This window comes from Ovis canadensis, chromosome 1 (assembly GCF_042477335.2).
Source record: "Ovis canadensis isolate MfBH-ARS-UI-01 breed Bighorn chromosome 1, ARS-UI_OviCan_v2, whole genome shotgun sequence".
Lineage (NCBI taxonomy): Eukaryota > Metazoa > Chordata > Mammalia > Artiodactyla > Bovidae > Ovis > Ovis canadensis.
Genome location: NC_091245.1, coordinates 216,059,460 through 216,072,321, shown reverse-complemented (window position 1 = coordinate 216,072,321; position 12,862 = coordinate 216,059,460). Strand labels below are relative to the sequence as shown.

Sequence of the window (12,862 nt, the reverse complement as noted above, 5' to 3'; positions counted from 1 at the left end):
ATAATTTATACTCCATTCAGAAATGTACGAGAATGCCTATTTCCTACAGTTATATTTCCAATGAAAATTTTAATTACTTGAGAACTCCTAGTTGTGACATTGTCCATAAATCAAACCCATAAAGTGACCATTCTTCAACCTAACTGTATTGTCTAAATAGAGCAGAGTGTTGATTTTCAGATTTGAATAGTTTCAAGTAGACCTCTGCTAAAATATGTACAACATATCATTGTAAATAAGTATGTATATTGTTGGCAGAGCAAACCAAGGATATGTATCTTTAAGACTATCCTCCCCTATTGAAATGGATTAACTCTCAATCTGGAAACAGTGCTCTCAGCTAAAGTTCAAATTTGGCTGGAGAATCTGACTTCAACTTTGATACAGTCTTTAGTATTCTTGAAATTAGTTTTGAAAACTCTGAATTTGTTAAGGCTTTTTAACCAGTGCTTCTGTTATGTGGTGATTTAGCAACAGATAATTTTGTAACAGTGCTCAGAATGTGACATGAAAGCCTCCTTACCCTGAAGTTGTAAGTTAGAACAATATGGTCTTTTGCATCAAAACAATCAATCCTTCCCAAAATAATCTTACATGAAATCTTAAATAAAAATCATATTAGCATCTAAGGGTAAAGTCAGTTGTGTAAAAGGGACTTGTTACCAAATTGATATAAATTAATAGAGTGCCTGATGAACTATGGACTGAGGTTCGTGACATTGTACAGGAGACAGGGATCAAGACCATCCCCATGGAAAAGAAATGTAAAAAAGCAAAATGGCTGTCTGGGGAGGCCTTACAAATAGCTGTGAAAAGAAGAGAAGCGAAAAGCAAAGGAGAAAAGGAAAGATAAACATCTGAATGCAGAGTTCCAAAGAATAGCAAGAAGAGATAAGAAAGCCGCCTTCAGTGATCAATGCAAAGAAATAGAGGAAAAGAACAGAATGGGAAAGACTAGAGATCTCTTCAAGAAAATTAGAGATACCAAGGGAACATTTCATGCAAAGATGGGCTCGATCAAGGACAGAAATGGTCTGGACCTAACAGAAGCAGAAGATATTAAGAAGAGGTGGCAAGAATACACAGAAGAACTGTATGAAAAAGATCTTCATGACCCGGATAATCACGATGATGTGATCACTCATCTAGAGCCAGACATCCTGGAATGTGAAGTCAAGTGGGCCTTAGAAAGCATCACTATGAACAAAGCTAGTGGAGGTGATGGAATTCCAGTGGAGCTGTTTCAAATCCTGAAAGATGATGCTGTGAAAGTGCTGCACTCAATATGCCAGCAAGTTTGGAAAACTCAGCAGTGGCCACAGGACTGGAAAAGGTCAGTTTTCATTCCAATCCCAAAGAAAGGCAATGCCAAAGAATGCTCAAACTACTGCACAATTGCACTCATCTCACACGCTAGTAAAGTAATGCTCAAAATTCTCCAAGCCAAGCTTCAGCAATACATGAACCGTGAACTTTCTGATGTTCAAGCTGGTTTTAGAAAAGGCAGAGGAACCAGAGATCAAATTGCGAACATCTGCTGGATCATGGAAAAAGCAAGAGACTTCCAGAACAACATCTATATCTGCTTTATTGACTATGCCAAAGCATTTGACTGTGTGGATCACAATAAACTGTGGAAAATTCTGAGAGAGATGGGAATACCAGACCACTGACTTGCCTCTTGAGAAATCTGTATGCAGGTCAGGAAGCAACAGTTAGAACTGGACATGGAAAAACAGACTGGTTCCAAATAGGAAAAAGAGTACATCAAGGCTGTATATTGTCACCCTGCTTATTTAACTTCTATGCAGAGTACAGAATGAGAAACGCTGGACTGGAAGAAACACAAGCTGGAATCAAGATTGCCGGGAGAAATATCAATAACCTCAGATATGCAGATGACACCACCCTTATGGCAGAAAGTGAAGAGGACCTAAAAAGCCTCTTGATGAAAGTGAAAGAAGAGAGCGAAAAAGTTGGCTTAAAGCTCAACATTCAGAAAACGAAGATCATGGCATCCGGCCCCATCGCTTCATGGGAAATAGATGGGGAAACAGTGGAAACAGTGTCAGACTTTATTTTTGGGGGCTCCAAAATCACTGCAGATGGTGACTGCAGCCATGACATTAAAAGACGCTTACTCCTTGGAAGAAAAGTTATGACCAACCTAGATAGTATATTCAAAAGCAGAGACATTACTTTGCCGACTAAGGTCTGTCTAGTCAAGGCTATGGTTTTTCCTGTGGTCATGTATGGATGTGAGAGTTGGACTGTGAAGAAGGCTGAGCGCCAAAGAATTGATGCTTTTGAACTGTGGTGTTGGAGAAGACTCTTGAGAGTCCCTTGGACTGCAAGGAGATCCCACCAGTCCATTCTGAAGGAGATCAACCCTGGGATTTCTTTGGAAGGAATGATGCTAAAGCTGAAACTCCAGTACTTTGGCCACCTCATGCGAAGAGTTGATCATTGGAAGAGACTTTGATGCTGGGAGGGATTGGGGGCAGGAGGATAAGGGGACGACAGAGGATGAGATGGCTGGATGGCATCACTGACTCGATGATGGACGTGAGTCTGAGTGAACTCCAGGAGTTGGTGATGGACAGGGAGGCCTGGCGTGCTGCAATTCATGGGGTCGCAAAGAGTCGGACACGACTGAGCGACTGAACTGAACTGAACTGATACTTTACATCGTTAATATCAATGAATGATGAATTTAAAAGCTTTAACAGCAAACACTTGTGTTTTAAAAGCAAACACTTGAATAAATTCAGAAACTGCTCACAAGCCCATGAGGTTTAGTTTACAATGCCGTAAGTCCAACTGAAAAAAAAAAAACATTCATGTCATTCTGGTGACTGAGGTGTTAATGGGCACACAAAGTCAGGTGGTAGATTTTTGTCTTTACCTAAAATGAATGGATCTATAGACCAAAACCTTTCAGTCAAGGAAAGCTTTTTTAATTTGAATTGACCAGATATTCTAGGTTCCCAGCTTTAGTTTGTATTGCCTCTTTGTCTAAAGCAAGTCACAGGCTTTTATATTACATCCGAAAGTTCAAAGGTTCCCTTAGAAAAGCTTCCTATTCTCTTTATTTTCTGGGCTTTGGTTTTGTTTTCTTGCTCATTCTAGTTCAAGGGCTTCACACCATTTAAGATTTTATCTCTTTGTTTCACTTTAATAAAGCTTTAATGATAATGTTTGTTTCAGCCTGAAGGCTTAGCAAAACTGAAACAAAGAGAGTGGGATTCTTATCTTACTTGGGTTTTTCCCAATTCTGCAAAAAATTAATCCCCTCAAATATTTTGTTTGTTGTTTCTACACTGAAAAAGGCACATACAAGCCTTTTACCCTGCAGGAGATCCCCTAGGAATATAAAATTCTGTAGAAAGTCTTCTAGAACCTGATAGAGGGTTTGTTGTTGTTTTATTTTTCTTTGTTGTTTTCTTTTTTCTCCTCTTTTTTCTTTTATTTCTATTTGAAAGCCTGGGTGATAGAGCAAGGTACCCATTTTCCTTTATCTGATAGAGAAAACTCTCCTCTAGCCTTTGGTGCCTACAGTAATTAGGGAGTAGAACTGTTTCTGATTTCTATTTGATCCTTTCACAACAGTTCTACTACTGTTTTCTTGTTTATGTAAAACAACATCTGATTTCACATCTGTTAATTTACCCTTGCTCTCATAAAACTTCAACCCAAAAATCTTCAAAAAGTTTGACCCTACTTAGAGGCCTAGCTAAGATGCCTTCCATTTCCTAGTATTAATTAAAACCACTTTTCCTCTAGGCAGTTCCACTGCACAAAAATAATATAACAAAAGTAGATAGAAACACAGTGAAAGCAGAAACAAAGAGGAGGGAGAATGAAAGTGTGAGAAATGGTTACTTGTTTTGGAATCTTTAACTGTATGCTCATCGTGGGTGGATACTCATACATTAAGTTACTAGTTTGGCTCTTATTTTCAAGGTCCCTCCTCAAATTTTTATTCACATTTCTTTCTTCCAAAATTGACAGTACAGAGGGAACATCATAGTGTTATTAAAACTAAGCAGAATGCATCCATCTGGCATGCCTTTCAGGAATCCAGCCCACTATTTTTCGCTATGGTTTGATGACTCAACCCCCTAAGATGCAGCACGGGAAGAATTTCCTCATTCTGCAGAGCTGCCAAATCCCATTCATTGGAGCAAAGCCTCCCCATTTGGGGCTCATTTTAAACAGTTGTTTATCTCTTTAAATATTTTAAAATCTCCCTCAGTAGAGAGGGAGTTTATCATGATTTTCTAAATAGCGATAAACATGCTCCCCCTCCTATGAAGCTTCAGTTTTCTGGTCACCAAAGCTAGTTTCTTTTTTTCTTCCTTGTTTCTCCCTTTTCCTCTCCCATCTCAGCTACCTCTGTTGGTCTCATCTGTTTCTTAGAGGTTCCAGTTTCCTTCCTTCCACTGAGACATTTGTCTCATTTATACTTCTTGAAAAATTTTTTTTGTCTTCCTTTCAAAGCTGTTCAGCTAAGATCTCTTTTCACTTATCCCCCCTTTAATTTTTAAAGCATAATAATCAAGCTTTAGCAAGTGCAAACTGCAAGCTCCACGTCAAGTACCCTCCCAGTATTCTCTCTTGAGGGAGGTGCCCTCATTATCCTGCTCAACAAATGAAAGAAACTAAGGCGCGGACTGGAGGAACTTGCAGAATAAAGCCCTAAAAGCTGGAAGGGACAAGGCTCAGCGCTCAACCCAGCTAGCTACTTGGCTCCGGAGGCAATGCACTTATAAGAATAATCTTTAAAAAGCTTTATTAGATACATATTTGTATAGGATGTGCAAATTATAAAAGAATCTCATCTCTTTCCCACCATGGGACAAGTTTTCCAGTTCAGCCCATTAAAAAGAAAAAAAAAAGCTCTCTTCTTGAGCCTGTCGCCGTTTAACACAGCTACTCAAGGCCCCCTTCCCACTTCGCTCGGCAAACGTGTCTTTTATTATGACTCAGCCCAGCTCGTTCCTTGCCAAGCGGCTGACGCTCGCGGCGGAGGCGCCGGGGCCACCGCTCGGGGGCGAGGGCTCGAGCGCTCCTCCCGCTTTACGGCTGCTGAAAACCCGGCCCGCGCCCGGCAGCCGTACCGCAGACGAGTCCGCGCCCGCGCCGCTCAGGTAATCCGAGTCCTTCGGTTTCCAAAGTTTTGCCCCAAGCAGCTCGGCGCTCTGAGAAGGCGCGGCCTCGGCCCAGCCGTCCGGACCTTTCCCTTACTCCCCTCCCGCCCGGACCGGCGCAGCTGAGGCACGGGCCGCACTCCTGCGTGGGTCCTGGCTCGCCGATGGGGCGTCAAGTCCCGGGCCAGAGGGGCGCTCGGGCGGCGGCTGGGTGAGAGCGCCTTGGAGGGGCGCCCGGTGGGGCACCTGGCTTTGGCCGCCCTCGGGCACACGCCTCGGAGCAGCCCTGGGCCCCGCCTCGAGGCCCCCGCCCACCTCCTGGAGCCCCGCAGCTCGGATCACGCGTTTCTGACACGTTCACACACGCACGCACGCCCGGCCCCCCGGGGCATCCTAGCGGGACGCAGGTAGAGACGGCGGCGCTGCGCTGCCTGCTTTAGGGAAGGCTTGCCGGAGGGGTACCGTTGAATGCCGCTCCGGAGGACGCGCACCAGGGCTTTCTGGAGGAAGTTGAGAGAATGTTGAAGGTTTCTACCCTAGTGTCTGGTTCTTACACCACAGTACCCCCATGGTCTCATTCTTCTATCCTCTTCATCCTCTAGTCCTTCTCCTGTCTTTTCTTCTTTTGCATACTTCCTACTACTATTATTATTTTCTTCTTTATTGGGTATCTCATCCTGTGGTGTCTTATTTTGCCCCGCACTGTTAGAAGAACAAGTACAGACACAGTATCCTTTTCTTTTCCATTGTTCTTAGCAAGGCTTTGCTTACCATGGCTTGTGCATTTGAGAAGCAGACTAATGGATCCTGGCTGGACTTGTACGTGTGATTAAGTTATTGGGCTGTGTCCTATTGCCTCAGTTGGCCATGCAGAACAAAGGAGATGAGTTTGTTTGAAACTGACCCTTAGTAATCTAGATGGTGGTGTTGCTTCTTTCGGTGGTCTGCTGCTGCTAAGTCGCTTCAGTCGTGTCCGACTCTGTGCGACCCCATAGACGGCAGCCCACCAGGCTCCCCCGTCCCTGAGATTCTCCAGGCAAGAACACTGAAGTGGGTTGCCATTTCCTTCTCCAGTGCATGAAAGTGAAAGTGAAGTCGCTCAGTCGTGTCCGACTCTTGGTGACCCCATGGACTGCAGCCTACCAGGCTCCTCCATCCATGGGATTTTCCAGGCAAGAGTACTGGAGTTGGTGGGTAACACCTTGACAAATAAGCAGTTATATCAGGAGTTCCTGTAGTATTCACTCCATTTAATTCAACCCAGTAATAGTTCTCTGAATGTCAGTCATGGATAGCTGGTGACAGGAGAGAAAGATCCAGTTCCTGTCCCCCAGAGATTACATATCCAGGAGAAGGGACCATGGTGAGCACTACTATAGGTTAGTGACAAAGTGAATGAGGAAGGAAGGGATTAATGAAAGGGTTGGGTTTTAAACTAGGCTTTGATGTTTGAGTTAGATTTCCCCCATTTTATTTATTTTTCCTTCTAAGAATTCTTAATAGAAAGATGGGATCTTTCAACAATATTTTCAGCTCAAACTACTCAGATTTTTCTTCTTTGCAATTGGCAGTAACTTCTGATCTCAGGACTTCTGGGGAATGTAGAAGTAATTCCTCTTCACAAGGGTGATCTAAAGAACTCCTGGTACCATACAAAGAGTTTTGTATACTACTATAGGACCAACAAGAGTGAAATGATAAAATTATAGCTTACAAAAAGCAGCATCAGATTGACAGAGCACCATTTGTTTATTCATTTAATCAACAAATGTTTATTATATGCCCAGCATTGTTTTTGGCAGTGGAATAAAGTACTGTTTTCTTGGAATATACATTCTTGTGGAGGGACACATTATGTATAATACACAGAAAAATATGATACTGTATAGGAGTTCTTTGGAGATACTGCAGGTTTAATTCCAGACCATCACAATGAAGAGAATATTGCAATGAAGGAAATCACAGAAAATTTTTTGTTTTCCAGTGCATATAAAAGTTATGTAATGCTGTGCAGTAGTCTAGTAAGTGTGCAGTAGCACTCTATCTTTAAAAAGTATGAACTTTAATTAAAAAATGCCCTATTGCTAAAAAATGCTAAACATCATCTGACAATGCAGGGTTGCTGCAAACCTTCAGTTTTTTAAAAATGCACTCCTTGTGAAGTGCAATAAAGGAAGGACAGTAAAACGAGGTATACCTGTACAAAGTGCTATGGAAAACCTAAAGCAAGGAAAAGTGTGTGTGCATGTGTTTAGCAGTTTAAAATAGCATTTAAAATAGCCCAAGGGAAAGCCCCTGGAGTAAGAGACATTCTTCAGTAGAACTTGAAGCAGACGAGGGAGTGAGCCATGTGATATTTGGGGCATGAGTTTTTCAGGCATAGAGAGTGAAAAATGCAGAGGTCCAGCATCTTGGTGTGTTCAGGTCTCAGCAAAGAAGCCAGCATGGTGGAGTGGCATAGAGAAAGGAGGACAGTAGGAAATGTGGTCTTAAAGTTAGAGGATGGGTAGTACTAGTCAGCTATTATAATGACTTTGTCTTTTCCCTGAAGTGATACGGGAAGCCTTTGGAGCGTTTTGATCAGTACTAAGAGAACTGTTTAATTTCATTACTCTTGCTATTGTTTTGAGAACAGATTAAAGGAAAGCAAGGGCAGAAGTCAGGGTACCAGTTGTGGGTGATTATGATAATCCATGTGATGAAGATTGTGGCTTATACTAGGCTGGTATGAAAAGTGATGGTGAAAAGTTCATATTCTAGATGTACTTTGATAGTATATTACACAGGATTTGCTGACAGGTTAGATGTGGAGTGTGCCAGCAAAAGAAATTAGGGAGAACTTAATCACCTAAGTCACCAAAAATGTAGAACTTCCATTTACTGACATGGGGAAGATAGTAGGAGAAAGACATGATGGTGAAGATTAATAATTTGGAATTGGGCTTGTTAAGGGTTAGATGCATTTTAAATATCCAAGTGGGTATGTCAAGCATTTAGTCTGAAGAATACTGGAGTAGGTAGCCATTCTCTTCTCCAAGATATCTTCCCAACCCAGGGATTGAACTTGGGTTTCCCACATTGTGGGCAGATTCCTTACCATCTGAACCACCAGGGAAGCCCTAAGAACAGACTAACAATATGCATTTAGGATTCTTCAGCATCCTTCATCCAATCCTAAACCATAAACCCAACAATTTAGGATTGTTCATTACACAACTGATTTTAAAAGCAAAGAGATAGAGTAACTTCATCAAAAATATATGAGATTAGAAAACTGGAAAGGACCAGGGACTGAGTCTTGGGGGCCTCCAACAGTAGGACATGAGGAGCTACCAGCAGAAGTGTCTGAAAAAGAGCTCCATGCTAGGTAAGAGGAAGAGCAGGAGATACTCTCGGATCATGGAGTGTATTTAGAAGCCAAATGAAGGAAATGTTTGAAGAAGTAAGGGGATTGTCAAAGATGAGGATTGAGAATTGATTTAGCGAAGGAAATCATTGATGACCTTGATGATACCAGTTTCCATGGAGTGATAGGTGATGAGGCTTGTTTGGAATGTTTGACAAAGGAGTAGAAGAAGAGATGTTAAAGAGAGTGATGTATATATCCCTTGAAGATTTTTATTGAAAACGAAGGAAGAGAAATGGATCATTAGTTGGAGGGCTATATGATATAAAAAGTTTTAAAGATGTACAGAACAATAGTATTAATATATTGTTATGCTTAAGAGAAGTAGCCAATAAAGATGGAAAATTGTTGATGCAGGAGAGAGAGGGGAGCAGTATTCTTAAGTATGTTTGAGAGGCTGGAACAGGAGAGGTTATCTGTTTCTAGGATTATGGGCTATTTACCTATAGTGATAAGAGAGAAGGAAGGGACTTCCCAGGTGGCACAATAGTAAAGAATCGGCCTAAGAGACAGGAGGCCTAAGAGACATGAGTTTGATCCCTGGGTTAGGAAGATCCCCTGGAGTAGGAAATCCTGTGCCAGCATTCTTGCCTGGAAAATTCCATGGACAGAAGAACCTGGTGGGGTACAGTCCATGGGGTTGTGGAGAGTTGGACACCACTGAGCACACACACAAAGAAGGAAAACTGTAAACACAGATGCAGGTGTGTGTGTGTGTGTGTGTGTGTGTGTGTGTTGGGGGGTAGATTTTCTTGTTGGATTCCTTTTCTTCTTACTGTGATGAGTGGCAGACAGTGCATAAGAAATTTGTAGTAAACATTATCTGTTTTTCTGCATTTGGTCAGGGAAATGACCAAATTTTTGATGAGAAAATACTTTGAGATTCTAAGAATTTCTCAAAGCAAAGAACTTTGTTGTGTTTTGTTGAAGAAAGAAAAGGGAGAATTTCTACCTTGAGTTCTGCTTGGGAGAAGCCTTGGAAAGGAAGTTGAGATTATAAAATGGTAGAGGTGAAGGAAGAAATAAGATAAGCAAGATTATATCATGAAATCTGAGGAAGACTATGATGAGAGTAAAAATACTGAATCTTAACCTCCAGTGCTGCTGGCTAACTGCAGTAATGCTCTAAGAATATAACTATCATATCAAACAGTTTATTTTTAAGTACAAAGTGTGATCTAATAGAGAGCAATGTTGTTGCTGGTGATTAATCACTTTATGGAGAGATGGTATTAGACCTAGAAAGAGATGTTTGCTGGGAATAGATTTCAGTTGAATTTTGAAAATGACTGGATTGGCAACATACTGAATGTAAGGAAAGAGCATTTTGATAGCATTGCTCATGGATACTGAGCTATTGGACAAGATGGAGAGAATTTTGCAGTTAGAAATAGTACCTTGTTTGAGATGGCTTTCCTTCAGTTACTTAGGGATTATTTATTTATTAAAGCATATTAAAAAGCAGAGACATTACTTTGCCAGCAAAGGTCCGTCTAGTCAAGGCTATGGTTTTTCCAGTGGTCATGTATGGATGTGAGAGTTGGACTGTGAAGAAAGCTGCGCACTGAAGAATTGATGCTTTTGAACTGTGGTGTTGGAGAAGACTCTTGAGAGTCCTTTGGACTGCAAGGAGATCCAACCAGTCCATTCTAAAGGAGATTAGCCCTGGGTGTTCTTTGGAAGGAATGATGCTGAAGCTGAAACTCCAATACTTTGGCCACCTCATGCAAAGAGTTGACTCATTGGAAAAGACTCTGATGCTGGGAGGGATTGGGGGCAGGAGGAAAAGGGGACGACAGAGGATGAGATGGCTGGATGGCATCACCGACTTGATTAATGTGAGTCTGAGTGAACTCTGGGAGATGGTGGTGGACAGGGAGGCCTGGTGTGCTGTGATTCATGGGGTCACAAAGAGTCGGACATGACTGAGGTCTTGGTAAAAGACCTGTGTCTTTTACTGTGTGAGGTCTTGGTAAAAGACCTGTGTCTTTTACTGTGTGAGGTCTTGGTAAAAGATAGTGATACCAAGATGCAAATGACATGATCCCTGCTTTCAAATTAAAATTTCTAGTAAGGAAGAAAAGAATGTATACAAATATTTGGAGAGAATTGATAAATGCCATATGAAGAGAACTGAGTGTGTTGAGTTTTTAAAAAATTCACTGTGGAAATTATTGGACACTCAAAATTAGAATAGAATAATGAACTCCAGCGTACTCATCAGTTTTCAAAATATGTCTGTTTTCTGCCAATCTTGTATGTTGTTTGAGAGTAAGCTTCTGTTTGTAGATTGGGATAGATGCATTTCCTGGAGGTTCTCCTTTGTGGATAGGTAGGAAAAACATTGAGCTGAGTAAACTGTAGAGTTCTTGCTTCTAGTTCTATACCTGCCAGTGGCTTGCTAAACTGATTTTCTGTTGCTCAGTTGACCTGTCTGCTTTTCACTTTCTCAGTAGAGTGTGGCTGTTATTCTACATCAGGAGGCTGCAAACACTGGCCCTTGAGTCAAAGGCAGCCTTCTCCCTGTTTTTGTGAATAGTAAAGTCTTATTGGAACGCAACTATATCCACCAGTTTATTGTCTGTGCCTGCATTTGTCATAGGTTATAGAGTTTTGTGGTTGAGGCAGAGATGGTATGACTAAAGAAGCCTAAAATATTTACTTTGTGGGCCTTTAGAAAATGCTTGCTGATTCCTGTTCTACATGATCTCTGATAATACTTTAGCTCCAGTATGTTACTCTATTAGCTGAGTAAAAATTAGTAATAATAGCTATTACTTTTTTAGCATTTACTAAGAGCCAGGACTGTTGTTTGGTTTGTATTTACTCATTTAATCATTCCCAAAACCCTATGAGGTGGGTTCTGTCATTTCTACAAATGAAACTAAGGCCTAAGGTGGGTAGGTTCACTTGCCCAAGGTTACATAGTGGTTTACAGTGGAGCCAAGCAGTCCTGTTACAGCATCCATATCCTTAATTATAATGCTGCATTTCTTTTAGATACATAGAAAAATATATATGAAAAATTTTAGCCAATTAGAGAATGAAAATAAATCAATGATTTGCACTTAGGTAAAATTCTGTATTATGATTATAGATGTAAAGGCTTTAAGACACTGACTAATCCTGAATGGACTTTAGGGATGAATGGTGTGTGAAATCCAAATATGCGTGGTTAGAAAATTCTAGTACATCATAATTTTCTCATGAAGCATTAGTAGATTTCTGAAAGCAGAACGCTTTCCTTAAAAAGCAAGTAAATATAAAGTGATATACCAACAGGAGCCTATAATTGTTTCTTCTGACAATATTTACCAGTTTTCAGGAGTCCACGCTTTTAGTATATGACTTGATTGGTACAAAAGAATAGGAGTCAGGGGCCCAGAATTCCAGACCCAGTTCTGTTCCCAGCTTGATTTTATGTCCTTATCTTCCCTGGCCTTTGATTTGTTTTAACTGAAAAATGAGCAGGTAGTTTAAGATCATTAGAGGGCTTCTTAACAGCACAAAAATATAATGGTGTAACTTTTTACATTGCATATTCAAAAAAATAGATATGATAGCAATGTGGAAGAACTAGGCTCTGTAAAGATAAAAATTTAAGCTCTCCTTTTTTTTTTCTCTCCACCTATGCAAACACATATACACAGATATGTATACACAAAAATAGAAGCATCCACATAAAACTGTAAAATCAATGTGGTTCATTTATGTGTGATTTCTAGTCACATTCGATGTGCATGCAGCCATGCTCAGATGCTCAGTCGTGCTGTGACCCCGTGAACTATAGCCCACCAGGCTCCTCTGTCCATGGAATTTTCCAGACAAGAATACTTGAGTGGGTGGCCATTTCCTACTCTAGGACATCTTCACTGCCTAGGAATCGAATCCAAATCTCCTGTGTCTCCTGCATTGGCAGGTAGATTCTTTTCCACTGCACCATTCTTTACCACTGTGAAGCCCCACATTTGATGTGGAACCAGTTAAATTATCTATTCTATGTTAGTGTATTTTCATATTTGTATAAGAGAATGGATGACTTTTTTCTCCCTTAGCCAAAAACATACAGTTGTATAGAAAGTGAATCTTGATGAATTCCTTGACCTCTCTGATCTGGCAGTGTGCCTCATGTTTTCTTTAGCAACATTTGATTCATTGCTCAATTTGTTTGCCAGTTAAAAGTAAATAGTATGCTTGATATTAGGGTTGTCTGTTTTGCATTGTTGCATGGGATATTGATGTTAGACAAAATTGTAATTTAATTGTTTTGACATTTTGATCTGAGTAGTTCAGATAAGAAAGATGA

At 40.8% G+C, this 12,862-nt stretch overlaps 1 protein-coding gene across 3 annotated transcripts in view; it reads left to right on the top strand.

The window, feature by feature from the left end:
• Nucleotides 1–4,796: 4,796 nt before the first annotated feature.
• Nucleotides 4,797–12,862, top strand: part of NAALADL2 (N-acetylated alpha-linked acidic dipeptidase like 2) — a 1,648,032-nt gene continuing 1,639,966 nt past the window's right edge. The window contains exon 1 of one of the 3 annotated variants that reach the window (XM_069559730.1): nt 4,797–5,150. The gene's annotated coding sequence lies outside the window, so the exon portion shown is untranslated. The remainder of the gene's footprint in view (nt 5,151–12,862) is intronic. The other 2 variants (XM_069559739.1, XM_069559749.1) reach the window with 2 other exon arrangements.